This window comes from Protopterus annectens, chromosome 4.part0 (genome assembly GCF_019279795.1).
Source record: "Protopterus annectens isolate FY-2018-M chromosome 4.part0, PAN1.0, whole genome shotgun sequence".
Classification (NCBI taxonomy): domain Eukaryota; kingdom Metazoa; phylum Chordata; order Ceratodontiformes; family Protopteridae; genus Protopterus; species Protopterus annectens.
The window spans coordinates 240374395-240399987 of NC_056733.1; the positions used below are offsets into that span (position 1 = coordinate 240374395).

Sequence of the window (25593 nt, forward strand, 5' to 3'; positions counted from 1 at the left end):
CTGGCGTGAGGTAAGCCATCTGGGCAGTTGTATTCAAGCTTGCACCCAGGAATGTTATCTTTCGTGAGGGTACCAGTTGTGATTTATTTTCGTTTATTGTGTACCCTAGGCATATTAGAAGCCTTTTCACAAATGCCAGATGTCGAAGAAGAATGTCCTCGTTCTCTACTTGAATGAGACAGTCATCTAAGTAAGGATATATTTGTATACTTTTGTCTGCAAAATGCAATTACTGGTGCGAGGCACTTTGTAAAGACCCTGGGTGCAGTAGATAAGCCAAAGGGCAGTGCAGAGAATTGGTAATGCATTAAGCCAGCCTTGAATCTGAGGCATCTTCTGCACGATTGTCTTATTGGGAAATGCAGGTATGCCTCTTAGGTCTAATGTCACCAGCCAAGCATTCTTGCCCAGCATGGGCAGAAGCTGCTGCAAAGTCAGCATTTTGAATTTTGGAATGTCCAGGTATGTGTTCAAAATCGATAAATTTTATTTTTATTTTTTTTATTTATTTAACATTTGTTGACCGGGAAAGTCAGACTAGGTTCCACAGATCCTGTTTTCAGCAGAGGCCCGGGGAGAAATGCTCCAGAAGCATGTCTTTAGAAAGTGGGAGGAAACCGGAGTACCCAGAGGAAATCCAGTATTGGCCACCAGGCCTTGTCCTTTCTGGGTACCAAGAACAGTCTTGAGTAAAAACCTTGTCCTTTTTCCTGTTCTGGTACCATCTGAATGGCCCCCATATCCATAAGTGACATAACCTGCTTCTGTGCCCCTGCCCATTGATTTTTTTTGGCAGATCTGGCCAACCATTTGCCATTGGCAGAGTGTGGAAATGGAATCTGTATTCCTGTGATACGATGTTTAGTACCCACTTGTCCTGGGTTATTAACGGACAATTTTGAGCAAAAAGTGCTAATTTTCCCCCTATGGGTGCTGCCAAAAGATAAGTGCTTGGTATAGGCAGAGGGAAGTCATTGGGATTGCTTTCTGTAGATTTGCACTTTATCTCCTCCAGATTTGGAGGTGGAAGCGCCCCATTGCTTTGACCTGTATGAATCTTGCGCCTGGTATCTGGAACCCTTAGGGTGCCTGGATTTGCCCTTCTGATACAGGAAAGGACCAATTTTTTGTTGGACAGTGTCTACTGAATCTTGGTGGCTGCACTTGTAAAAAGTCTAACAGTTTGCATAGACTTAGCTTTGTCTTCCATTTTCTTTAAATTCTCTTCTGTCTTAATACCAAACAGAGAATCATGCTGTAAAGGTGCATCTAGCAGTTTAGCTTTACCATGATCAGGCGAATTTTGTTCCTTTAACCAGGCATGCCTCCTAATCACAGATCCAGTAACTGCGGCCCTGCAGGAGGCCTCTGATGAATCAAACCCAGATTGCAAAGTATGCTTTCCTACTTGTTCAGCTGCATGCAATAATTCCTGCAATTCTTTATTTTCTGCACATTCTGAAATCAACATAATTTTCTGTTTCAGCAATCCCATAACATGTTGTTGGTACTTAAGCATATGAAATTGACAATTTAAGGCCCCGATTGCCAAGGTTGCAGATGTACAAAACTTTTTTCCCCATCTGTCCAGTGCCCTTGAATCTCTGTCAGAGGGGGTAGGATTTTTGCTGTCGAGGCCTTAACTCCCTTTGGACCATGTGAAATAGTTTCAGGATCAGTAGCAGGGTTTCTAAATAAAAATGTATGAGTCAGGGACCCTGTAATATCAGTCAGGCTTACTAGGAGCCGGAGGTAAGGATTCAGGGGTCAAGCTTGACTCCAAAAACACATCATCCACAATGTCTAGGACAGGGGGAATGGCTAAAGGCCTGTGCTGAGGGAGAAGGAAATCCCCAAGCCTCTTTTATGATTCTGAGAAGTCTTGACTCTCCCAGTGAAAATGCTCCCTCAAAGTATGCAAGGTTTCTCCAAATGAATAATGGTCAGGAGGAGATGCAGATGAAATAGACTCTTCAGCATCAGAAACCTCATAGGGAGGAATAGATAATTCCTGATCAGAAGAGGAATCAGAAGAAAAAGAAACCTGATCTGAAGATTTCATAGTCCGTGTCTTGCCTAGGCCTCTTATCTGGATGGGGATGGGTACCCCTGATCAAGGTAATAAGGTCTTCAGCCATTTTGATAATCTGTTTTTCAGGCATAGAGGCCTGTGCACGTGGCTCATGCGTCGGTTTTTTAGTTTTAGAAGTTGTTTTCGGTTTTGCAGCTGTCTGTTTGATATACAAATGTTGAGGTCTGAATACACCCTCAGAAGCCGGTGCCTGCTCAGCGGCTCCATACCCATCTGAGGGAGATACATCCGTCAGTCCAATACCTAGAGCATCTTGACTCCACATGGGTGTCGGCAGAGGCCTGCAACTCAAAGAAAGTGGGTATCAGGGGCTGCAAAAGCGCCTCACTGAGTACCTGCAAACCGGCGACTGGCTTAGGAGAAGCTTAGTCATCAGTTTTGGATCTCGACTGCCTTTCTCTGTCCTTTTCTTTGCATTTTTTTATCTACTCCGGTAGTCTGATTGCTATCAGACGACATTTCTGGGTAGTTAAATCCGTTTCCAAAATACTTTGAGGCAAAAATATACAAACGCTTAATAGTGCGTTGGTTAAATGTAGCACAAAACCGACAGCCAGGCACATTGTGATCAGGGCCTAGGCAAGGAATGCAGTATAAATGGAAATCCTTATAAGGTATTTGCTTTCCACAAGTAATACAATTAACTTTTTCTGACATCGGTAAAAAGCAAGAAAAAAGTTTCCCCAACGGGGTACTTGGCTTTATTGAAGACTTCGGTTCTGAAACTCAAACACGAATATTTCAGTAGTCGGCCGACCAGCAGTTGCGAAATGCTTCTGCTTCGGGCACACCGTGGCAAGAAAGACTAAAGAAAATGGCGTCGGCTGCATGTTTTATACCCCTGACGTCATGGAAGAGAAGACAGCAACCGACGCAGAACCCAAGACTTTGGAATTCAGGCCGACTGAGGGCAACCTGCCAGCAGATTACCCAAATGCAATGACGCAACAATGAAACACGAAGAACATCTGTACAGTGAGAATGAACTGAATGAAGCAGAGACCCAACTTGGTGCATTACGAATAAAACAGCAGCATACTGTGGTGCAGTGCAAGTAACATGACATCTTAACAGTGACGTACGGATAAAGATACATAATATAACATCTATATGAAGTGCAATCCCATAATGCAGCAGAGTACAAGTAAAGTAAAACATAAGAGTGAAATATTAAGAGAGGCCGCTAGCCAAGAGGGGGCCAACCTGGTCACAAAAGGTAAATAAATATAACAAAAAAGTGACCGAACATAAGGAATGATTAGAAAAACCTCATAACCTAACAAAGTGACTAAGGTAACATCACAGTATGCTGGACTGTGGAAATCCACATCCCGCCCCCACCCCAAACAAAAAAGACCATAGTGAAGAACTTTTCTAAAGCAAACTTCACACTACTCAAGACTGGTGTGGTATCCTTCAAGGCCCCTGAGCCAGAGGAAACCACAACCCAAGCTGCGAAAGCCCTTACAAATGCCTTCTATGAACACCTCCAGGACTGCATGGATCAGGCAATCCCAAATAAAACCAAGACTCTTTCCACAAAGGGCAAACGTCCAGTCTGGTGGACCCCAGCCATTAACAAACTTTACAATAAGAGGAGAAAGCTATTACATGATAGAACAAAATCCATAAAAGGGAAGTCACCCCTGATCATTATTAATAAAAAAATACGAGCACTCATAAAATCAACTAAGGCCAATTTTGAGAGAAAAATTGCCATGGATTCAAAGGACAATCATAAGGCCTTTTTCAGCTATGTTAGGAACCTGGGTGGAAACTCCCAGATATGCTCAGAATTAGTCCAAAATGATACAAAAATCCCCACAGACATTGCCAACATACTGGCAGACAGGTTCAGTGCAAACTTCACCCCCCTCTCCCCCCCTAAAGGGGAGATAACTATCCCAGCCGAGTGTAGCCTCCCGGACATCTCAAATGCGCAGGTGAAAGCTGCTCTCTCTAAAGCTAAAAACACAGCATCAATGGGACCGGATGGTGTCCCCGGCTGTGTGTTACATGAGCTAAATGAGGAATTAAACCCGCACATAAGGCAGCTGTTTAATCTCAGCCTTACCACAGGATACGTGCCCAAGGAGTGGCGACGGCAACTGTGGTCCCACTCCACAAAGGCGGAGCCTCACGGACCCTGGTAATTACGCCCCATAAGCTTAACAAGTCTAGTCTGCAAAGCTATGGAGAGGATCATAATGGAGCTCATAAACAAAGATATAGGGGACTTGCAGACATTGGACCCGACCCAGTTTGGCTTTGTCAAGGGAAGATCATGCCTTTTGAACTTGGTCGACTTCTTGAAACAGTCACCAAGGCCATTGATGAGGAAAGGCAGTCCATACAGCCTACCTTGACCTTGCAAAGGCTTTGACAATACCCCACTCGGTATTGTAGAAAAACTTACCAGCTTAAATGTAAACCCATATGTCACAAGATGGGTTGCAAACTGGCTTAAGGACAGAACCCACAGGGTTAGAGTTGCTGGCGCTGTGTCAGACTCCAAGCGGTCACAAGTGGTGTCCCACAGGCTCGGTCCTTGGCCCCTATTGTTTGGCATCTACTTCTCAGAAGTACAGGCCAACATGGGAGGACTTTGGCTGACAAAGTTTGCAGACGACTGCAAACTGGGCCATAGTGGAAAGTGCATCGACACTGATATCCTTCAGAAGGGACTCACGGAAACAGATAGCTGGTGCCAGAGCCATGGCCTGAAGTTAAACGCCAAAAAATGTATAGTCATACCCTTCGGGAAAAACAAGGTAACCCCAAGCTACCATATAGGTGGCAATCCACTAAGCACAGAAGAGGTTATCAGGGACCTGGGGACCCAGGTTGACAGTGGCCTTTCTTTTGACACTCACGTTGCTAAAGTGGTTAGAAAGACCTTCTACATTGCCCACCTGATCATGAAGGGATTCACATCCAGATCTAGTGAGGTCATTGTTCCCCTGTACTCTTCACTTATCAGACCAATGATAGAGTACAACGCCCCATTCGGGATGTATCTCACTCGACATCTGCAGCAATTGGAGAGACCCCAAAAGTTCCTCACCAAAAGGATAAAGGGACTCCAAAATCTGTCATATGCTGCCAGATTGAAGAAACTCCAGCTCTATTCAGTCGCATACCGTCTGCTCAGAGGTGACATGTGCCTGACATACAAGGCCATGTCCAACCCGGAATTAATGGACATGCTCCACCTCAAAAAATCCAAATCCACCAAAACCACTAGAGCAAGCGACTTAAACCTTAGCACGGATATAAATAGGACGTGCTGGAGGGATAGATTTATCACTCAGAGACTCCCTATGCTGTGGAATAAAATCCCGGTCCATGTGAGGCAGAGCACCTCGCTGACTCTGTTCAAGAGAAATCTAGACCTGTGGATGGGAGATCGTAGGTTTACCCCGGGAATCATCTCTGTCACTGCTGGACAGAGGCACAACAAACTAATGGGCACAGTATTTTTTCATATAAGGGGTGGCGTAAGCCACAAACATTTGGGCTAGGCTTATAAATGCCTTAGGGCAGATAGCCTAGTATAAACCTATGAACCTATGAACCTATAAAGTGACAACACAACATGGAAGGGTGCAACTGGTGTAACATAAAATTGTCACCATGATGTGGTGGAGCTACACTGCTGCACCATCATCAGGAAATGAAAGGTATCTACTTGCCATAAATGCTACATCCATACTGTCTTCTTCAGCTCATCGCAGCACATCAGTTACCTGATCTGACCAGATCAGACCTCAGCACCTTTTGCCAAGCTCTTGGATCCAGGGCACAGGTTCCTCCCCTTCCCATAAATCCCCTCTTGTCCCTACAGTACCTCAGATAGTCTACCAATTTGCATCTACTATCTTGCCCATAAGACACACAGTGTCAGCATCATTCCAATAGCGAGAAGGAAGTACACTCAAGGCTGAATATGACAAGGCCCTGGCAGGTCCAATCAGTCTAGAGCCAACGGATGACAATTTTGTTAAGGGGGAAAGAGGTTGAGCTGAACAGAAGGTGACAGCATGTATCTAGCATTAAAAGTATGCAACTTTTGTATTCAGTGCTGTCTTTTCATTCTAACTCAGCATACAGTACAGACTCCCCAGCTACTAACACTCCAGGGTAGTCTCATGGAAGGATATTACAAAGAACGGTGGAGCCAAAGGAGACAGGTCTAGCTAAAACAACGAGATACGAAGGCATGAACAGTTGACCAAGTAGCTGCAGCACAAATCTCGTCTATGGGAACTCTAGCAAAATAAGCAACAGAGGCTGCCACTGAACTAGCTGAATGAGCTTCGGGTTAGTGTGGAAGAGATCATCCCTCTTCCCTATAGAAAAATACAACCAGACAGCCACCTGAACAGCGTGACTTTAGACACACCTTGTCCCAACTTTGCCTTTGAGGATAAAAAAGTTGCTCTGTCTTCCTGATTCCGTTGGTATGATGTAGGTAAAATATCAACTGATGGCGAAGGCCAATGGGTGCAAGATATATTCCCCCTTGTTAGAAATAAAAATTTGGAAAGATGACTTCTGTCAATCATCTGGTTAAGTGAAGCTTCCAAAGCCACTCTGGGAAGAAAATATGGGTTAGTACAAAAAAAATGTAACATATCCTTTTGAAAAACTAAGTAAGGAGTTTTGCAAGATAACACCTGAATTTCCAAAATTCTTCTGGCAGAATTGACAGCGACTAGAAACTTTTCCAATGCAGAAATTTCAGGTACACAGATGCTGCTGGTTCAAAATCTAGTTATAACCTGTAGCATCAAAGTAATATCCCAAGGAGGAACTGGGACAGGAGGTATGAGCAGAAAAGTTCCTTTTAAGAAACCCTTAGAGAGTTTCAAAGTAACAATAGGATTCTGGTTTCCCCACCACGAAAATTGGATATGGCTGCTAGTTGAACTTTAAACAGTAGAGAAACTGGCACCTTTCTGGAATAAACTCACTAGAAAATCTAAAACAGGTGAGACGAGTGCCAAAAAAAGAATCCAAGCCTTTAGAAGAAGCCCAAATAGTGAATCTTTGCAAGTTACTCATGTAAATCTTTTTAGTGTTAGGTTTCTGGGATGGCAAAATATCAACTGAGGCGTAAAGCCTGCCATCCCCTGGGCATGTCTGGAACTGAAGGAACCATGCAGTTAACCTCAGGGCTTTCAGATCTCATGAGACTGGTCTGACAGATGAGACAGGACGACTGAAAAAGGATCCAGCATTCATGGAGGGCGTTTCAGATGAGGACAAAAGGGGAACCAAACCTACTGGTGCCAGAAAGGGGTAATAAATACTATTGCCTTGCACCTGATGGCTTTCTATAGAAGCTTGGTTATTAGATGAAAAGGTGGAAAAGTATATAGGATACCTGGGGGCAAACTGGACTAGAGCATCCCTCAGTGGCTGTTCCTCAGCGGATATCACAGCAAGATTGCAGCTGTACCTGGTGTTTAGGTGGGAAGTGAAAAAGTCACAGAAGGTGTGGTTCTAAGTGACTGAAAATCATAGTCACCACTGACTGAAGGATGACTTGTGAGGCAGAACAGAACTGCTCAGTTGGTCTGCCAAAACAACTCCCCTAGGTGTGTGCTGCCACTAGAATGCATTAAGACATTGCTCACTGCCACAGTTTCCCGGCATAACAAGTATTAGTGCGTTCCCCCTTGCTTGCTGATGTAACAGACAACCACCATGTTGTCCTTCTGTATGGAAATCCCACCTTCGGGAAGAGTCCTGAAAGGTCTGCAAAGCTAAGAGGACCAGCCTCATCTCTAAGACACTGTTGTCAAGCTTGTCCACTGTTGTAAATCATGAGCCTTGGATGGTCTTTCCTTCGAAATGCACCGCTCCCTCCACCTCCAGAAAAGAGGCATCCATGGTCACAGTGGCCAACAGGGCTGGAAAGGATGACCCCATGAAAAAAGATTGGGGGTAAACGACCACAGGATGTGATGGCTGCATACAGATGTAAGTCATATCAGAAAGTAAAAAATTGATACAACACTGACCATCGAACAGAAAGGGTCCACTGCAGCACACTTGTGTAATATCTTCCCCTGGAACTAATGCAATCAGTGCAGCCACTGACCACAACAGCCAAAGAATTTGCCTTAAAGGGGAACTGGAGGAAGACAGGAGGTCAGATGTTTGAAGACGGACAGAGCTCTCTGTGACAACCATGCCCTGGCCCAGCAATCAAGGAGCCTAAATCCTCACCACTAAGACCAGGGAGGTAGTCTCACAGAAGAGGAAAGGATAACTAATACACACAGTAGAGTAAAATTTCCCTTAAGTGCACACAGAGATCACAGTCAGTCTGGGGCTGGTTGCTCCCTTGCTTTCCACGTCCCCAATAAGACTCTCCACTGGCACAGCTATAGGGTCCAGATCTCAGCCTAGCTAGCAAGCTAACCTACAGTACCCCTCTCTGTCCAACCAGTGCTTTGTGTCCCTGCCCAGGTAGTGGACAACACACACACACTTTGAGAAGAGATCAGACAACCACACAGACCCTCCTGGGAAAAAGTCTAGCACAGGTTCTCCAGCTGTGCCCCTTTACCCAGGCTATACGGTAGTAATTACTGCCACCACCAGCTAATAAATATCAGCTACTCAAAGGCCCTTAAAAAGGGTGTCCAATTATTACTGTGCAGTATTATCCAATGGTAGTATGACTAACAGTCAAGGCTTACTTTAGAGTGGTCTATTTCAATAATCTCTAAAAATATGCAATGTACTCTAGAGCTTATCTCTACACAAAACAGCCACAGGTAGACCGTTTTAAAATATTTAATAATAAATAATTAAACACAAAACAAAACTACTACACCATAGAGATATCCAAGAGCTCATAGATCACAAAGAAACTTAAAATAATACAGCAGGACAGGTCTGATTTCAAAGAAAAATACCCAATTAATCTTTACTAGCTTTAACTATTCCTACAAGAAATCACAGTGCTAAAACTTACATGTGAGCATTAAGGCAGAGTACTGATAAGTTAGACATCCAAAGTCAAAATGCTTTCAGTCTCTTGTAAGAAATAGTATTTTAACATTACTAACAAACATGTTTGCTGGGTCCCTCACCAAATTACATCATTTTTGACACTTTGTTTGCCTGGGAAAACCTAACTGCATTATTTAGCAATCCAACACCTGCATAGAAGACATTTCACATGTATATTCTAACAGAAACTAGAGCAATAAAACACCTTCCACATCTAAATTCTGGTAATAAACTTTAGCCTTAAAACAATGGGCATGAAACCTTCATCCAGCCGCACTGGAGCTGAATTGTAAAACATTAGAGATTCATAAGATCTTTTCAACTTAAGACTCATTTGAAATACTTGGCTTGGTTTTCCTTAAAGCAGATGGCAATGTTGCAACAATCTTGAAGTTCACATTTTAGTGTTTTCTTGCATTTAAAAACACAAGCTTGTATATTACATTTATTTACAAATGCCAGAATTATATATCACATTATATTAGACTAGGCTGGATAGCCTTCACCCATCTCTCCCCAATCGTCACACTTTTGGCTATTTGGGATATTGTATCCAGGTGGCACCCCCACAGACTATTGCCTGTGTCAGTGTCATCTGGCTTTTCTCCAGATTTATTGTTATGAACCAAGTACAAAGATAAATGAAGCAAGAAACTCCTGCACTATATCAGAATATCTCTGGTGGGAGCGATAAGAAGCCAGTCGTCTAGATAGGGTGTTCACCAAATGCACGGCTGTGGTGACAGCTTTCCCCTAACACTATAGGGGCTGTGGTGAGACCAAAGAGCAGTGCTATGAACTGGAAATGCCTGGTTCTCAGCCAAAAGCAGAGAAACCTTACAGATTGCTTCACCATCTTTGCATGGCAGTAAGTGGGGTCTATGTTCCCACATTGAAGAATTACAGCGAACATCGAACAATCTAACATTAAACAGTGAAAGTTTAACAAACCGAACATGATCACCGAAAAATAACTCGCACTTCATAGTACCAACCAAGGTGGGGGACTGCACCCCCCCACATCTCCCCTAACTATATAGACCAACTCCAAGATCGCACTACAGTGGGGGATAGGGCAAATTTAAAAATAGGTTTCACTTACCTTGTACATTAGGGTACTTCCTATTTGTTGGCCAACCACGGCCATTCAATGAATTATTTTTCACCGATAAGCAAGTTTGGTACGTTAAACATTTGCCATTTAACATTCAATTATTCGATGTTCGCTGTGAACACAGACCCCGGTAAGTATCCTGTAGATCTGTTGAAAACATCTAATCATCCATCCTTAGAAGGGGTAGAATGGACTGTACCATGACCATCCATAACTGTCTGTTTCACAAATGGATTTAGATGACTGAGGTCCAGAATGGGCCTGAGGTTCTCAGTCTTCTTCAGAACAAATGAGAATCCTGAATGGACTCTGGATCCTCGCTAATCTACTGGGACCTCCTGGATGACTCAATTTTCTTGCAGATCTGACACTTTTTTCGAGATTCCGGATACTGGCCAAGAATCTTGCTGCCCATATAGTGCCTTTTTTAGGCAAGGTTCAAATAACAAATTCACCACCGTAACAGAACAGGCAAGCAAAAACTGAGGGTAATGCTACTCAATGCTAGAAGTCTAAATCTCAAAATGCACTCACTCGAGGCACTCCTTAAAATGGAGATCATCGATATCTGTGCAGTGACTGAGACCTGGTTCAAGGCTCCAGAGAGCACCCCTGCACTACCAGGCTATAACTCGTACCACACTTTTCGGCCATGTAACCTGAACCGAAACACCAATGGCGGTGGTGTGTCCATGTTCATTAAGGTGATCCACACCTCCAGGCTAGCTGCTCAGCATAATGCATCAGAGGTTATCCAAGTACAACTAACACAACCAAAAATGCAATCCAAATTGCATCTTGCTACAGATCACCCACCATGCCCCAGGATTCCCACTCCTCTTTTCTTGATGTACTGAAAAATATTAGGGTTCAACCAAATACCCTAATAACGGGCAACTTCAACTACCCCACCATTAACTGGAAAAACTACTCATGTACCAACTCCTTAGCTCAACGCTTTCTGGAATTCATAAACTCCAATGCCCTGGATCAACTTATCCACGTCCCCACCAGGGGCAACAATATCCTAGACCTAGTAATTACCAACATGAGTGACCGGTGTTCCACACCTGAAGTCAACTCCTCGTTGGTCCGATTCGACCATAAGCTAATCACCCTGGATATCCACATCCCGCCCCCACCCCCCATTAAGGAAACCATAGTAAAAAATTTCTTCAAAGCCAACTTCATGCTTCTTAAGACAGAAGTGGTGAACTTCATGACACCCATGCAGATGGACAATACAGTTACAACTGCTGAACCCTACACAAATGCACTCTATAAGCACTTCCACGAGTGCATGGAATGTGCTATCCTCCAAAAAAATTAAGCCAATCTGGTGGTCCCCTGCCATAAACAAACTGTACAACAGAAGGAAGAAACTGTTGCAAGAGAGTAAAATCCCATGAGTGGAGAAGCTCCCTGGTCAGCCTCAGTAAGAAGCAGAGATCCCTTATAAGATCCTCCAAAGCTAGCTTCAAAAACAAAATCGCCACTAATTCCAAGTACAACCACAAAGCATTCTATAGCTGTGTCAAGAATCTCAATGGCAACACCCAGATCTGCTCTGAGTTACAGCACAAAGGCACGAAAATTACAGAACCAACTGATATTGCCAACATCTTGGCAGATAGGTTCAGTGCTAACTTTACCCCCCCCCCCAACCCCTAAAGGGCCCATATCTATACAGGAAAAACGCAGAGTCCCTGTAGTCACAACTACACAGATAAAAGCTGCACTCTCTAAAGCCAAAAACACAGCATCCATGGGACCGGACAACATCCCAAGCTGCGTTTTACATGAACTTCAGAACGAACTGGCTCCCCACTTAAGCACCACATTCAATAAAGTACAGTTTTGTACCTACCATAAATGTAGATGTCCGAACTGGATAGCATCTGCAGTCATAACAACTGGGTTGTCCTGTCGTCAGGCAGCCCTTCAGTCGGCCGGATTCCAAAGTCGGGTCCGCTCGGCTGATGTCGCACTCCACCCGACGTCATCTCTGTTGGTCTTCGGGTATAAAAGCATCAGCCGACGCCATTTTCTTCAGTGTTTCTTGCCCCAGATGCCAGAAGCCCTCTAGAAGGCTAAAAATTTTGGATAGATGCCAATGTTTCCAAAAGATAGAGGTAAACACAAAAATAAGCATGTATGTACATAAATACAAACAAATACACCATGAAAGAAGTCCCCCCACTAGCTAGCTATTAGGAGGGTAAACACCCTAGGAGTACCACAGAGGGGAAGGAGGGGTAATCCTGACTGCAGATGCTATCCAGTTCGGACATCTACATTTATGGTAGGTACAAAACTGTACTATGTCCTTCATGGATGCATCTGCAGTCATAACAACTGGGTAGAATACCATAGCCAACTAGGGGAGGAGGATAAAAGTAGATTATGGTGTGTTTAGGATCCCTTGCAGTACAGCAGTGGCAAACCCTGCTCGGGATCTGGAATATAGAGGTAAATTATAATGCTTGGCAAATGTATGCACGGAGGTCCAAGTAGCCGCCTCAATAATGTCTTTGGTAGCCACTCCTCGTAAGAAGGCTGTGGTAGTGGCTGTTGCCCTTGTAGAATGAGGTCTTATGTTCTGTGGAATTGGCTTTCCATGGAAGGAGTAACAGAATCGTATGCAATTTCCTATCCATTTGGAGATTGTCTGTTTGGAAATAGCTTTTCCTTCCCTTCCTGTTGCATAGGCTACGAAAAGTTGGTCAGTCTTTCTGCTATTTTTGTTCTGTCCAAGTAGTAGCGTAGCTGTCTATGTACATCCAAGGTATGCAGTATTCTTTCCCTCTGTTTTGTGGGTTGGGAAAGAAGGTAGGTAGGTGGATTGCCTGGTTTAAAGACACTCTGGATACCACCTTAGGCATAAATGTAGGATTAGTCCTCATGGACACTATCTTGGTGGAAGATTAGGAAGGGTTGCACTGCCATTAAGGCCTGTAGTTCTGAAACCCTCCTTGCTGAAGTAATTGCCAGTAGGAAAGCAGTTTTCCATGACAGGTGTTGTAGGTCTGCTGTTGCTGCTGGTTCAAAAGGTGATAGTGTCATTTTTTCTAGCACAAAGTTTAAGTCCCAAGCTGGCAATGGTGGTTTCCTTGGAGGTTTTACATTCTTGATTCCTCTGAGGAACTGCCTGAGCAAAGGGTGTGAAAAAACAGGTGGATCAAAGCTGTATTCTGCTGAAATAGCTGATGCATGAATCTTGATGGAGGAGTAGGACAGGCCTGAATGAAGTAGTTCGCCAGATACTCCAGAATGTTAGGCATATCTATGTTTGATACATCTTTTCCTCTTTCAGAACTCCAAATGACAAACCTTTTCCATTTCCCAGCATAGTTCCTTCTTGTTGAAGGCCTGCGTGCTTCAAGAATAATGTCTTTAACTCTTTGTGAAAGTTCTGGATTAGCAGCTGCTATGTGATGTTCCATGCAGTCAGTTGCAACGCTTTTAGGTTTGGATGCATGGTGCTGTAGTTGTTCTGAGTTAGCATCAAAGGCATCAGGGTATTGGCCACATATTGTTCGAGACATGCTCCTCAGCAGTGGGTACCAGTGCTGTCTTGGCCAGTTTGGAGCTATCAGGATTATCCTTGGACGTTCTTCCTTGATTTTTAGTAGTACTTTGTGTATCAAGGGAAGAGGTGGGAATGCATATGCTGTTAGGCCTTTCCAGCTGAAGGAGAGCGAGTCCACTTTCCATGCTAGTGGGTGGAATGTCCTTGTGCAGAATTTTTTGAGCTGGTGATTGAGAGGTGATGCGAATAGATCTATCTGAGGCATTCCCCATTTCTTCGAGATGGTCTTGAAGATGTCCGGTGCAGCTGCCATTCGTGGGCATCCGATGTGGTCCTGCTTAACATATCTGCTAGAGAGTTTTCTTTTCCTGGTACAAATATTGCCTGTAACTGGATGTTGTAGCTGAGTGCCAGGGTCCACAGCTCCAAAGTCATTCTGCTTAGGGGGTAAGAATGAGTGCCTCCCTGTTTGTTGATGTACCACATGACTGTGGTGTTGTCTGTCCTTATCATCAACTGGCCCTCCTTGAGAAATGGTCTGAACTTTTGGATTGCCAGTTTTACTGCCAGCATTTCTTTTAGGTTGATGTGCAGGTGAAGTTGATCCTGTGTCCACAATCCTTGTACGCATTTGTCCAGCATGTGTGCCCCCCATCCTAGGTCTGAAGCGTCTGTTGTGATGGTCTGGCTTGCTTGACCTTTGCGAAAGGGCAGGCCTGGGTTTGACTGGCATGCCTGAGCCCACCATAGGAACTCCTGTTTTAAGCATGGTATTAGTGGGATTTCCGTTTCTATGCGGTGTCTGTGTTGGGACCATAAATTCTTTAGGTACCACTGCAGTTTTCTCATATGTAGTCTGGCAAATGGAACCAAGATTATGCATGATGCCATGAAACCCAAGGCCTGCAGTACCTTTCTTGCTGTTAACTTGCTCAGTTTTGTTAGTGCCAAGAAGTAAAGAGGGAGTTCTTTTTGTTTTTCTGTAGTTAGGAATGCCATTTGTCTTACTGTGTCCAATTCCGCTCCCAGGAAAGTCCTTGTCTGGGATGGTATCAGTCTTGACTTTTGTAAATTGACTGTGTATCCCAGTGCTTGTAGCAAGTAAATGACCCTTTGTAAATCTGTTGTCAGCTTGCTTTTGTTGTCTCCTTGTATCAGGCAGTCGTCCAGGTATGGATAAATTTGAATTCCTGTAGTCTGCAATGGCGATTACTGATGCCAGGCATTTTGTGAATACTCTGGGCAGTACATAAGCCAAAGGGCAATGCTGAGAATTGATAGTGCTCTGATCCTGCAAGAAATCTGAGGTATCTTCTGCAGATTGGTCGAATGGGGACGTGCAGGTATGCCTCCTTGAGATCTAGAGTTACCAGCCAACACTCCTTGCCCAGCATGGGAAGAAGTTGCTGTAGGGTCAGCATTTTGAATTTTGGGACAATGATGTATGTATTTAAGGTGGACAGGTCGAGAATTGGTCTCCAACTTTTTCCTTTCTTGGAACTAGGAATAGTCTGGAGTAGAACCCCTTTCCTTGCTCTGCTGTTGGCACTTTTTCCACAGCTCTCATGTTTGCTAACTCCATTATCTGTTGTAGAGCCTCTGTTTTTGGATTTGGAGGTAGATTTGGCATTCCTCTTGTGACTGGTAAAGTGTGCTAGTGGGACTGCAATCCGTTAACTATGGTTTGTAAAATCCACTTGTGCTTTGTTATGTGGTGCCAGTTTTTGAAAATAAGGTTAGCTTTCCGCCTAGAGGAGCTGCTATTTGTTCCCTGGTAGGCGGATTTAGGATTAAGTCACTGTGGCTGTGTTGATGTAGTGGCAGAGGTTGAGTCTGTGCCTCTGTTGTTACCTTGCCACTGTCGCCTCTGTAGGCACCTCCTCTGGATTGGTTTCTGCCTCTGGAACGCCTATTCCTGCCCCTTTGAGGTCGGAGTCAGGAAAGGACCAATTTTTGGCAGGCCAGTTCCTGCTAAACCTTGGGGTTGAACCTGCAAGAAATCTTTAACTGTTTGGACTGATTTTGCCTTTTCTTCCATTTTCTTCATAACCTGCTGGGCAGGTGTACCAAACAAACTTGTTTTATCCATAGGAGCATCTAGCAACTTAGATTTAACATGATCCGGTAGAGCTTGCTCCTTTAGCCATGCATGCCTTCTAATTACTGTGCCAGTCATGGCTGATCTAAATGAAGCCTCCAGTGCATCATAGCCACATTTTAAAGAATGGTTACTAACCTGCTGTATGTTATTTACCATTTCTAATACATATTTCTTATCAAGAGATTCATCAGTGGTTAGCTTTTTAGTTAACTGATCAAGCATAAACTCTTGGTATTGTATCATGTGAAACTGACAATTTAAAGCTCTAGCTGAGAGAGTGGCTGAAGTGTAAACCTTTTTACCCCATCTGTCTAATGACCTTGCTTCCCTTTCAGAAGGAACAGGGTTTTTAGCTATGGTCGCGGCTACTGCCTTGGGACCCTGGGATATAGTTTCGGGGTCTGCAAGAGGGGCCTTGTAAAGGTGGTGATGAGTATCTGGCACCCTGTAAAATCTGTCTGGTTTGGCAGGGGCTGGGAGCAGACATCATTGAAAGCATCATCCACCACAGAGAGAACAGGAGGTATAGCTAAGGGCCTGTGCTGTGGAAGGTGCAAAAAGGTCCTAAGTCTTTTTCTGGAGTCTGAAAAATCCTGTTGCTGCCATTGGAACTGTTCTCGCATGGCATGCAAGGTTTCCCCAAAGGAGAATTCTTCTGGTGGGGAAGCAGCTGGAATGGATTCTTCAGCATCAGAATCTTCAAAATTGGAGAAAGGAGCCTCTGGCTGGTCAGTTATGTCTGATTCATCAGCAGAATCATCAGAGGACACTGGCTCAGGGGCTCTGCCCTAGGTCTCTTCTCTGGGGCTGAGAGGCCCTGTCTGGGTGAGATTGAGATCCTCTAATTAATGAAATTAAATCTTCTGCCAAAGTAAGCATTTGAGAACTGGAAGAGGGCCTGGTTGAGGGGGGTTTAACAGGCACTGTTTTAGTAGTCTTGGCTGCTTTAGCCCTGGCGAAGGCCTTAATGGACATGGCTGCTGGAGGCCTAGCAGCACCACGTGCTGGGGTAGAGACATCCAAGGGAATGGTGTCTGATAAGTCAGTGGTAAGCACCGTAGTGGGTAAAATCTCTGAGGCCGATTCAAGAGTGGTAGCAGGGGCCTCAGCTGTAGAGATAGATTCAGCTGTATTTTGATCAGTTTTCTCGGTTTCGGCCGAAACCGAGACACTCGCGGTTTGCTTAACCATGGTTTCGGCCGAAACCGCGGACCGCGAGTGTCGGTCTTTTTCTTTGCGTTTTTTGGCAGAATGCGTAGTCGGAGGATCCGACGGCATAATGTACGCAAAATCAGAACCGAAAAACTGTTCTGCAAACTCCGACCGATGCCTAAGCGTTCGTCGGTTGAAAGAAGCACAGGACGAACAGGCTGCTACGTCGTGGGCTGGGCCTAAACAAGGCAGGCAGTAAGAGTGGAAATCTTTATGAGGTATTGGTTTCCCACAGGTTAAACAATTATTAACTTTTTCTGACATCGGCTGAGGCAAGAAAGAGTCCCCAACGGGGTACTTAGCTTTAGAAGTCTTCGAAGTAGTATTCGGTAGAAGTAATCTCTGGATCCGACCGACCGGCACTTGCGAACAGCTTCTGCTTCGGCGCCACGCAAGAAAGACTGAAGAAAATGGCGTCGGCTGATGCTTTTATACCCGAAGACCAACAGAGATGACGTCGGGTGAAGTGCGACATCAGCCGAGGCCGGACCCGGACTTTGGAATCCGGCCGACTGAAGGGCTGCCTGACGACAGGACAACCCAGTTGTTATGACTGCAGATGCATCCATGAAGGACATCAGCCTTCCATCAGGCTTTGTGCCCACTGAATGGCACACAGCAACAGTTATCCCACTCCACAAAGCGGGAGCCACCACTGATCCTGGGAACTATCGACCTATTAGCCTGCCGAGCCTGGTCTGCAAGGCCATGGAACGTCTCATCATGGAACTCAAACAAAGACATTGGTACCCTCCAAACTCTGGATCCCACCCAGCTCTGGTTTGTGAAAGGCAGATTATGCCTCCTGAACCCGATAGACTTCTTTGAGGCAGTCACCAAAGCCGTAGATGAGGGTAAGGTGAGTCACACAGCCTATCTTGACCTCGCCAAGGCTTTCAACACCATCCCCCATTCTGGAATTATAGCTAAACTCACAAAACTAGGTATAAATTCCTACGTCACAAGATGGGTTGCCAACTGACTCACTGACAGAGCCCACACTGTAAAGGTTGGAGACTCCAAATCTGACCTCAAAGCAGTGACAAGTGGAGTACCACAGGGTTCTGTCCTGAGACCTCTCCTGTTTGGTATCTACTTCTCTGAAGTACAGGCCAACACAGAAGGCCTCTGGCTAACGAAGTTTGCAGAGGACTGCAAACTAAGAGCCATAGTCAAGTCCCCAAATGATGTGGACATCCTACAGAAAGGCCTCGCTGAGACAGCTGCCTGGTGTCAGAGCCATTGCCTCAAGCTCAATGCCAAAAAGTGCAGTGTCTTCCCCTTTGGTAAAAACTCTGTACCCATGAACTACCACATAGGCAGCAATCTACTTAACACCGAATGTGTGATAAGAGACCTTGGGACCCAGGTGGACAGTAGTCTCTCTCCTTTGACAGCCACATCGCCACAGTAGTCAGGAAGTCCTTTTACATGGCACACCTCATCATAAAAGGATTCTCATCCAGAAAAAAGGTCATTGTTCCCTTCTACTAGACACTCAGACCCATTATAGAGTACAAAGCCCCTTTTGGAATGTACCTCACAAGACATCTGCAGCAGCTGGAAAGGCCACAGAAGTACCTCACAAAGACAACTACTGGCCTCAAACAAATCCTACGCCGACAGACTCAAAAAACTCCAGCTTTACTCTGTAGCATATCGCCTACTCAGACGTGATCTCTGCCTAACATATAAAGCTATGTCAAACCCAGAGCTGTTGGACATGCTACCCCTAAAGAAATCCCAATCCCTCCAAGCTACACGCTCTAGGGACCTAAACCTTGTCACCACAGGACATGCTGGAGGGATAGATTCCTGTCCCAGAGACTTCCCATACTCTGGAACAGGCTACCCATCTATATCAAGCAAAGTCCTTCATTAGCACTCTTCAAGAAAAATCTTGAGGAGTGCATGGGAAATAGGAAATACACCCCAGGGATCACTTCTGCGTCTCTGCTCGACAGTGGCACAGGAAAATAACTTTCTTGGGTGGCGTAAGCCAGGGAACCTTGTTGGCTAGGCTTACATAGGCCCTTGGGCCGATAGCCTAGTACCTACCTATGAACCTATGAGGCTGATGGAATCTGTGACAGCAGTATGTCAAGGATTTCCCTGCTTGACTGTTGCGGGGTTAGCAAAAAGAATAACATAGCCTTTGGTGATTACCTTCTGCACCCAAGAATTTTGAGTGATAGCTAGCCAGGGATAAGGGTGCACAGGTAAATGCTGCAGGCTGCCAAAAGAGAGCAACAAGCAGCAACCATTCAGGAGTGCCGAGAGGGTTTCAGTAAAGGAACCTCGAAAACCTGGATTCTGCAGTTTGTCTCCATCTCTTGAGCAATGTTCGTTAACAACAATAAAATTCAAACCCCACCAAAACAGGGAAGCAAAAAAAAAAAAAAAAAAAAAAAAAAAAAAAGACATCGGAAACCAGCTTTGATAAAACTAAGTGCTTTTGTCTTTAATTTCAGGACTTCTTCACTGTTAAAATACTTGAAAGCAATCAATATTTAAACAAATACGGTACATTACATGCTTAAAACACACTCCTCCATTTACCCAATCAAATTCACACTTTAAAAATGAATATTTAAATATAAATCTCTATTAATGACAAAAAACACTAAAAAATAATTTATAATATTGATTTCTCGTTAAACTATATAAGATTTCAATTTTAATACACTCATAATAGAAAAATAATCATTTAAACCTTGGCAACTTAGGTTGAATGCAGGGAGTTTTAGCTCTTAGTTTTATCGAAGCTGGTTTCCAGTGTCTTTTTTTGCTTTCCTGGTTTGGTGGTATTTGAATTTTAATGTTAGTTAAGGTTACCCCTCACCCCCAGGGGGCTCTGTAACCAGAAGTATCCTGGGACAGGTTCTGTGACTTCAGAAAGAGTTTCTCTTCACACATTTGGTTCTTGGAAAAGATACTTGGGGAGAAAAACACAACAGACAGAGGCTTGCCTTCCTGATCACTTCTAGTGAGCATCTTCTACCATGGGTCCAAAGTTTTGACCCATCAAAAGGCAATTAAAGCTCTCAGCAAAGCTGCAGTCATATCCAGGCAAATTACCCAAGAAGGATTTGGAAAGTTGCCTAGTCAAATCCATCTGAAAATATGGCAATGTGAGTTGGGAAGTTTAGTGAGCAAACAGCAAACATTGTCGAAGCATAGTTGCTTCCCAAATTTGTCAACTGCCATATACTCCCTGTTTGGAGAGAATCTGTCCATTCTCTGTGGTTGCTGCTTTTCCCCATAGTATCTACCAGAGGATGCTTGCTTTAATGCAAGCAGTTTCTAGAGGACATGAGAATTTTAGGTTTTCTGCAGAGTGGCTCTACCGCATCGGGCTCTTCAGTATGTGGGACCACAAAGGCAGTAAATGAGCCAACTCCAAAAGCCTCAAGGAATACTGACTCCTCCTGGGAGGATAATTTGAATGACCACCCCCTCTCACAAACACAATCAATTCTAGGATCTCTCCAAAGGAAACTTCTTCCACAGAGACATAAAGAGGAGGAGGTCACATTGAGACCTTGTTCCTTTTTTTTCCTCTATTCCTCTCACTTTTCTTTTTCTCTCTCCTCTCTCCCCATTTTCCTTAGTAGACTTACACCTGTCAAGTATCTTCGGAGGAACTAAAGCGGACACCAAATGGGTAGATTCTTCTGCTTGAGCAGGATGCATCCACAAGAGCCCTAGCCTCAAAGGAGGCAAAAGATCTGCACTCAACATTTAAATGGCCTGCCCCCAAACAGTAAAACAGAGAGCTCCTGTGGATCTTGGAGGGGGGTGCCCATTGGCACTACACTTTGTGAAGCCAGAGGTCTTGTCAGACATTTTAAAAAGAAAAAGTACAACCAAAACACATGCAATTACAAATGATAAATAATAGCATACAAAAGACACTAGATACACTAGCTAGTAGAAAGTGACAGTAAAAGATGCCATAACATTTAAATTGGGACAATGAAAACAGCATTTTAAGGAAGGGGAGAAGGGCAGAAAGAAGAAGAAAAAACTTTCCAGAAGAAAAAGTCTGCTGAAGAAAAATGGCACAAAAGTACTTAGAAAAAGGAGAATAACTTACTACAGAATCTGGAAGAGTTATCGATACGCAATATTTATTTATTTCCAGTTTGATGACCGAGGAAGTCCACTGGTCCAAGCACTGCCCATTTTCAGTGCAGGCCCAGGGAGAAAAGCTCCAAAAGCAGTTAACAGAATAACACAAGTACAATATAGAATATACAGCATACAAAAGCATAAATATATCATTTAAAACACAAATACAAAACCAGGGAGTATATATTTAGGACACATTTAAATTTACATAAAGTCAAAAGTAACACAGAATATAAGTACAAGTCATAAAATGTTCATACAAGTTTAGTGTTTTTGTTCTAACAATAATGTTGGTGATCAGAGGCGATAGTACACGAGATTGAAGGGAGGTGTGAAAGAGACTACAGTGTAATTTAGCTGGGAAGGGAGCAGGAACAGTCCCAGTTTGAGGTAAGAATGGAGAAGGGATTTGAAATTAGAGTGGTTGTGAGTACAGCGGAGGGAGAGGAACATTGTAAGACCTGGAAAAAAATTTGAACTTGCCTGAAGATAAACGCTGAGGCTTCTGATCATATCTTGACCACACAGGCAAAAAACAATTTGAGGTACTGCAGTGACAAGGAGTTATTGGAAGGGGAGAAGCCTGTGCCCTGGATCCAAGAGCTTGAAAAAAGGCAACAAGGTCAGATCAGGCAGACTATACAGTGAGTTGGACTGAAAACACATCAGATCACCAATTTAAAAAGATTAGAGAGAGACCACTATTACTGGCTACCTTTTTTTTTTTTTTTAATAAGTTAACAGTTTGATGCTGTAAAAGATTTTTAATCCTTCACCCTCTCCTGTGCCTACAGTATCCGTGAGCAGACAGTTCTACATAACATTGGTGGAGAACACAACACTAAACAGCCTGTTGTGCATACTATTTAAAAACAATGCCATTGGCTGAAATACTTTGCAAAAGTGATTACATCAGCTAAAAAGTACAAGAAAATAAAAAGGGTACGACAGAAAAAGCAAACAGTACAGCTTAGAAACTGAGTGACTGAATTCAGAGATAGGAAAAAATGTGTAGCGGAAGAGTGTGCACAAACATTAGGGTTACCCTACTGCTTCTGCATCTGCAGTCAGCAGCAAAACGTACAACATGCATCATATCCTAAACAAGAAATACAATGCTTACTGCTGTAGCGGTCATATCAAGCAGGGAAAGGCAGCAAACAAATGCCACCAAAAAAGTGCCCCGTAACATAAAGCTTACTGATGTTCACTACTCAAAAGTGAATGGTTCATACAATAGGACTGATATCCCAGGCATTAAAACTGTTCATTTAAATAAAACATTCACAAGCTATAAACAATACCCTTTTCCCAATAATGAAGTGCTTATCCCTCTCCACTTCTGGAGCCGATATAAAAGTTATAAAGAAAGGAAATGGACTTCTAACCCCTCAAACGCACTTTACACAAGGCAACTTTTTTTTTTTTTTTTTTAACAAATATTTTCTGGCATTTAAGCTAACTTTCAAGTGACACAGTTCTGGCTTCTAAGACACAACATATACACCACATCAGATAATTGTCCATTTAACTGCTTTGATTTCTGCTTCTATAGAACTTGGCAATTTTTTTTTTATACATGTGACCGAGATAGTCTGACTGGGCATAAGACCCTTTTCAACAGTGGCCCACAGAGAAAAGCTCCGCATGACAATACAAAGTAGGAGACAATTAAAAGGCAATAAAAAATTAGATTTACAGCATGTACAAAGTCAGACAGCAATCACTTTAAAAGAAAATAATTTGCGTTGAACTACATGAATGGAGAAAATACCCATCAAGATAATGTATAGGTTCATACTAGGCTATCTGCCCTACTGCATTTATAAGCCTAGCCCAGAGTGTGTTTGGCTTTCGCCACCCATTTTAAATTAATTTTGCTATGCCCTTTTTCGAGGTTAGTATACTGTGCCTCTATCTAACAGTGACACAGAAGTGATACCCGGGGTAAACCTACGATCCCCCATCCACTCATCAAGATTCCTCGTGAAGAGAGTCAATGAGGGACTCTGCCTAACCTGGACTGGGATTTTATTCCAGAGTGAAGGGAGCATCTGGGTTATGAATCTGTCCCTCCAGCATGTCCTATTTATTTCAGTGCTGAGGTTCAGGTCTCTCGAGTGCGTAGCTCGATGGGATTTGGATTTTCTGAGGTGCAGCATGTCCATTAATTCCGGGTTGGACATGGCTTTATACGTCAGGCACAGATCGCCTCTGAGCAGGCGGTATGCCACTGAGTAGAGCTGGAGTTTCTTTAACCAGGCAGCATATAGCATCTGTTTGAGCCCTTTGATCCTCTTGGTGAGGTACTTTTGGGGTCTTTCCAGTTGCTACAGGTGTCTGGTAAGGTACATCCCAAAAGGGGCATTGTACTCAATTATGGGCCTGATGAGGGATGAGTAAAGAGGCACGATGACCTCCCCTGATCTAGATGTGAATCCCTTCATGATCAGGTGGGCTATATAAAATGTTTTTCTAACCACTTTGGTCACGTGGTTGTCAAATGAGAGATTGCTATCAACTTGGGTCCCCAGGTCCCTAATTACTTCTTCCGTACTTAATGGATTACCACATATGTGGTAATTTGTGGGCACTTTGTTTTTGCCAAATGGGATGACTATACACTTTTTGGCTTTTAGCTTGAGGCCATGGCTCTGGCACCAGTTGTCTGTTTCTATGAGGCCCTTTTGGAGGATGCTTGTGTCGGCTGGTGAGTCTATTATAGCGCCCAGTTTGCAGTCATCTGCGAACTTGGTCAGCCACAGTCCTTCCGTGTTGGCCTGTACCTCCGAGAAATATATACCGAACAGGAGAGGTCCCAGGATTGAGCCTTGTGGGACGCCACTTGTAACTGGTTTGGAGTCTGACATGGCTCCAGCAATTCTAACCATGTGGGTTCTGTCCTTGAGCCAGTTTGCAACCCATCTAGTGACATAGGGGTTTATATTTAAGCTGGTGAGCTTATCTATAATGCCCGAGTGGGGTATTGTATCGAAGGCTTTTGCGAGGTCCAGGTAGGCTGTGTGGACCACCTTCCCCTCGTCAATGGCCTTGGTGACTTTTTCAAAGAAATCTACCAGGTTAGGATCTGCCCTTAAAGCCGAACTGGGTAGGATCCAGTGTCTGTAGGTCCCCAATATCTTTTTTTATGAGGTCCATGATGATCCTTTCCATAGCTTTGCAGACCAAGCTAGTGAGGCTTATGGGACGATAGTTTCCAGGATCCGTTGAGGCACCACCTTTGTGGAGAGGGACCACTGTTGCTGTACGCCACTCTTTGGGTACATATCCTGTGGTAAAGGCTGAGAATGAACAGTAGTTTTATGTTTGGGTTTAGCTCTTCTTGGAGTTCATGTAGGACACAGCCCGGGACACCGTCTGGTCCCATTGATGCTGTGTTTTTTGCTTTGGAGAGGGCACCTCTTACCTGAGCATCTGAGATGTTTTGGGGCAGCACTCTGCTGGGATAGATATTTGCCCTTTTGGTGGGGGGGAGGGGAGAAGTTTGCGCTGAACCTGTCAGCTAGGATGTTGGCAATGTCTGTGGGTTCGGTGTATTTTTTGTCATTTTGGACTAATTCTGAGCATATCTGGGAATTCCCACCCAGGTTCCTAACATAACTAAAGAAAGCCTTGTGATTATCCTTAGTGTCCTGTGCAATTTTTCACTCGAAGCTGGCCTTAGACGATTTTATGAGTGCCCGTAGTTTTTTGCTAACACTGATCAGAGATGCCTTCCCTTTTTGGGATTTTGCTCCATCATGTAGTAGCTTCCTCCTTCTATTGTATAGTTTGTTTATGGCTGGGGTCCACCAGACAGGACGTCTGCCTTTGGAGGATTGGGTCTTGGTTTTATTTGGGATTGCATGATCCATGCATACCTGAAGGTGTTCACAGAATGCGTTTATACAGGATTCTGCAGTCTGGGCCATATTTTCCACAGGCCTGGGGGCTTTGAAGGATTCCACCTCGGTTTTGAGGAGTGTGAAATTTGCTTTAGAGAAGTTTTTCACTGTGGTTTTCTGGGCAGGGGGTGGGGTCGGGATGTGAATATCCAGTGAGATTACTTTGTGGTCTGATCTTATCAGTGAGGGATACACTTCTGGTCTGGAGCATAGAGTCCCCATGTTGGTGATGATCAGGTCCAGTATGTTTTCCCATCTTGTGGGAGTGGTAACAAGTTGTTCCATAGCATTTGAGTTTATAAATTCTAGGAACCTTTGAGCTAGGGTGTTGGAGCTAGAGTAATGTTCCCAGTCTATGTTTGGGTAGTTGAAGTCGCATAATATAATGGTGTTTGGAGAGACCTTCATATTTTCCAGTGTTCTCAGGAAGGCCGAGTGGGGTTCCTGGGTTTGGGAGGGTGGTCTGTAGCAGGCTATAAACTG

The 25593-nt window shown here is 44.0% G+C and overlaps 1 protein-coding gene across 1 annotated transcript in view; it reads right to left on the reverse strand.

Annotated features, from left to right (window-relative positions):
* The window catches only part of CSNK1D (casein kinase 1 delta), a 946953-nt gene that overhangs the window by 838878 nt on the left and 82482 nt on the right, over window positions 1–25593 (reverse strand). The window lies entirely within an intron of this gene.